General features: G+C 45.9%; 1 pseudogene; it reads left to right on the top strand.

Annotated features, from left to right (window-relative positions):
- Positions 1-229: 229 nt before the first annotated feature.
- The window catches only part of LOC116072633, a 44,419-nt pseudogene continuing 40,154 nt past the window's right edge, over positions 230-4,494 (top strand).

The raw sequence follows: 4,494 nt of genomic DNA, 5'->3' as shown, positions 1-4,494 counted from the left end.
TGGCAGGAGAACCACGGTCACAGATCCTGCAACGTGTTCCATTTGCAGAGAGAGACCACGGTAGCAAAACATAGACCTGGCCATGAAAGGCCTCTGTGAGTTCTCAGCAGCAGGAAGTCAGTCCCAGCCTGGAACTTCATGATTGGAGGGAAGGGTCAAATCTACCGGTCAAGGACAGCCACCCAAAAAGGTGACATTGCTACGGAGAGATGAGAAGGATCTGGTTGTCATGGGGCTGAAGACAAGTGTCTGTGACCAGCCAGTGCAAGGCTCAGGTAGAAAAAGGGCTCCCGGTGCTGCTATGTTGATTAGAAAGGAGGTGGCATAGGCTTGTCATGAAGATTAAAGAAGACATGTAAGATGCTTAGGGGAAGCTCACTACAGGCCACCTGTCCGTCATCACCATCCTTATCACCATCATCAGTACAACACCAGTTCAGTGAGCTAGGAGACAGATCATGTCAATCATTACAGCCCAGATGAGAGACTAGGATTTAATGGGAAAGCAATTGCGAGTCACTGCTGAGCTTTGTCCGGTTTGCCGTGTTAAAACCTCATAGCTCTGAGAGCTTAGCGCTGGGGCAGAGCTCTTGGGAATGTGAGTCAAGAGGCCTCTGAAATAATCCAGACAGAAACTCAGCATAAAAACCCTTAACACCTATCTGTCTCTTACTTTGATCTGAAGACAGTTTTCAAACGTGAACTCGTATCCATTTTTGAGCTTGCTACATATTTTTGACAGAATATTCTTCTGTCAGTTATATCTCCTGATGCAATATTTCACTGTGGGTAAGAAGTGTATGGCTTCCTCAAGTCTCTTAAGACTGCTCTGATAGACCAGCGACCAACCCTCTAAGTCTAAAATAGGATGTCCTAAAAATAGGATGGGTAGTTAGTATCAACTCCCAGAAGTTCAGACTGAGCCCCACCCAACTGCCCCACTTCAGGTATCAGTCCCAGGCCACAAGGTCCCCAAGCTTCTAATGGCTGGCTGTTCAGTCACAATGCACAGAACCTAGGGAGACACCTCACTTACAGCAACCCACTTGTGATAGAGGAGCCACGTCCAAAGCGGCAAATGAGAAAGGCTCATGGTAAGGCCATGGGGTACCCCATGCCTTCTGGGTACACCAGACTCTCAACACCACCACATACTCACCAACCCTGGAACCCTGCAAACCCCATGTCTAGAGGATTCTATGGAATGACGCCTCCATGCAACAACAGGACCAATCAGTTACCCTTCAGTCTCCATCCCGGCACATCCCCAGAGCTTGGTGAGAGAGGCTGATAGCTTCAGGCTTCAAACCAAGGTTTGCTGTTTCTACTGAATCGCCCCTATTCTATTAAGTGGCCAGCTTAAGGTCTGCCGGAGTTACCTCTACAGCAAAAGATATTCCAACCACTCTAAAACATCCCAAGGTATTTGGGAACTCTGAGTCAAAAGCCAGAAACAAAGGTTCTATGCACAGGATATATATATATATATATATATATATATATATATATATATATATATATATCACAACCTTGTTTGGATTAATTTAAGTTTTACTTTTTTGGGGGGGAGAGAGCATGTTTGTTAGTTATGTTTCAAATCAGATATATGTGCATATAAAATATGTTATTAGTGTGTGATTGATTAACTGACTAAGAATGCCATAGGTCATGTAGGTCAGCCCTTGTAATTCTGTGGTACGTCAATGACCTCCCTGGGATGGGATCAAGCACTTCCACAGGGTAGGCTAGTGGCTCTGGTTCTGTGTATTCAGGTTGGTAAATGCTTAGTGTGATCTCTGGTTCACATACCTGCTCAATAAGTGTTTCCCAAATGCATGAATGAGTGCTACAGAAATCCAGTGGTTAGCTGTGATCCCTCCCCTCATGGAATTTGTAATGCATTTGGAAAGAAAATAGAGATACAGATACTCAAATAATTGCTCCCAAAACCCCTCATGAGAGAAAAGTTGAGCATGTGGCCGGCCATACTCTGAGACTTCAGAGGTGGCCTGAGATATGCTCCCTCTCTGTGTGTCCTTTAAAGAACCACTTTCCTTCTCTGTGCTTCCCTTTTCTGCAAAGGGCCATGGTGGCAGGCAGAAAGTTGCAGCAGGGTTCCTGGAACAAAGAAAATGCCAGCAATTTGAATCTCAAAGAGGAAGAGGGTTTTGCCCTGAGTAGTCTGGGTGTCAAGAGCAAAACATTTATCTGGTTTAGATGAGATTAATAATGGGACGATGGAAAGCCTGCGTGATCTGGCATTCTGTGACCTTCTGAGGCTTAGCCTTACTCTAGAGAGAGGTTTCAGGTCTTCAAAGAGAGCACGTCACTTTAGGTGTATGGTGAGTACCTGTTGGAGAGTCAATTTGTGAGCCATCCAACCCGTAGCAGTGGACGAACCGCCTCCAAATGCCAGTTACTCTGTTTTTGGCTGGAGGAGGAATGAGTGGCTTCAGCTGCCAATTTCAGCTGGTCACTAGCCATGCATTGGCAGACTGCCTCTGGAAAGCATGGCCTCATGTTGTATGTTCTGCACTGACATCTCCAAAGTTGGCTTTTGGCCCTCAGAACGGAGCCTCAGAGAGCAGTGAATAAAGCAGAGACAGCTTGATGAAGATACGGGTCCCTTAACCTGGTTCTGTCCAGGAAATGCAGTGGGCCAGAGTGACCTGATCTCTTACTTCCATACCCTCATGACTCTTTGCTTTTGGAACACCACAGATTCAAGACACATAAATACAGACCAGCCCTATTTCCTCTCCCTCAATCTGATATCTGGCCCCTTCCAAACTAATGAAGGCATGCCACACTCCAGAAAACCCAATGGAGAAGCCCAGCAGAAAATAAAGCAAGGGTGTAGCTTATGACACATCAGACTCTTCAGTGCTCTTGAATGATCTCTGAGGCACCGCCAGAGCCTCACACTGGAGTGTAAAGCTAGGGATGGCCTGCACAGCCAGTGCTGCCTAGAAGAACCTCCTTCAGAGGCACAGACTGTTGCTCTTCAGTCAGTTGTCCAGTCAATCTTTCTGGTTATAGAATATAGACATTTTAATTACAATCTACAGTATTTGCTTTCATTATAACAGAGACTCCAGTTACCAAAGAGAAGCCTGATGATGAAGTTGGCCTGCTAGGAATGCTGGCCTCAACTTACTGACCTGTGGTCTGGAGTGAGGCCTTCTCTGTAAGCATGGGTTAAGTAAAGCACGTATGAAAGACTAATGCAATGGTGCACATAAGATATTACGTCAGTGAACGCCTGCCAGTGGCCTCTCATGCCCAAGCTGCCTATCAGTTCCTCTTGTTACTTGTATTCGGCTCTTCTGGTTAAAAACTAATATGTGGATTTTCCTGAGTAGGTATGAAGAAACGTCTGTTCATCCAAGAATGGCCAACAGAGGACAGACAAAAGAATTGATTCTACCCCCCAAGTCCAGCTGGGCATCCAATGAATGCACTGGAGTTACTTAAAGAAGCAGGGGTGACTTGGCAGCTGCATCATGCAAAGCCCACTCCAGACTGGGTGACAACTCCAGCAAGGAGCATTGCTGGAGCTGCAGGCAGGGTTTGCAGACATGCAGGCAGCTGGACAGGTCAGAGAGTCTCCCCTCCCCAGCAGCTGATGGGGAGTCTTGTGGCTTTCCCACTAGTCACAAGGTTTCCTGCTACCACTACAAGAAATATTTCAAACTACAGAAAACAACTACACAATACAAACACAGCAGCCTTTTACCCATTCATCAATTAAGCTTAGGTATTTTCATTGATGTGATTGTATTAATCAGAGTTCCTTTAGGAAAGGGAACCAATAAATATATAGGCACAATAAGAGGAAACTTAGTATTGGCTTATGCAATTAAGGAGGTCTGCCAACCAAAAGCCAGTAGTGTTACTTAGTTCAGAGGCCTGAGCTGCTCTTGTTAAGTTTCAGCTCAAAACCCCCAAGAACCAGAAATGTTGATCCTGATGCCCAAGACAGGGAAAGAGTGATATTTCACCCAAGACAGATAGACGGGGGTCGGAGGACATTTCCCTTTGTCCACATTTTGCATATGTGTACACATATATACATATGTGCTAGTGTATGCATGAGAAGCCAGAGGTTGAAGCCTTTTGTGCTACTTCATTACTCTACATATTCCTTTTTGGGACAGAGTCTCTCACTGAATCCCGAGTTCCTCTATTGAGCTAGGCTGGCAGGCCAGCAAGCTTGAGGGATTTACACGTCTCATTCCCCAAAGCTGAGGTTACAGACCTGAGTTGCCTTCCCACCCAGCTGATGTGGATGGTAGGGATCTGAACTCAGGTGCGAGCGTTGTACCCTTCTAGGCCCCTTCCAGCCTAACCCACACCTTTAGTTCTATTCAGGCGGCTGCTGTTCCATAACTGTCTCTCAAGGCCCCTGAGTTAGGGCCTTGCTTGCCTGCCTCAGATGATAGCACTTGGAAATTCCTGGAATCTTTAGACTTCTTTTTTTCTTCTTCTTCTTTT

Source organism: Mastomys coucha, unplaced genomic scaffold, assembly GCF_008632895.1.
Source record: "Mastomys coucha isolate ucsf_1 unplaced genomic scaffold, UCSF_Mcou_1 pScaffold23, whole genome shotgun sequence".
In the NCBI taxonomy this organism is placed as follows: domain Eukaryota; kingdom Metazoa; phylum Chordata; class Mammalia; order Rodentia; family Muridae; genus Mastomys; species Mastomys coucha.
The sequence above is the reverse complement of the archived record's forward strand: the minus strand, read 5'-3'. Positions and strand labels throughout refer to the sequence as shown.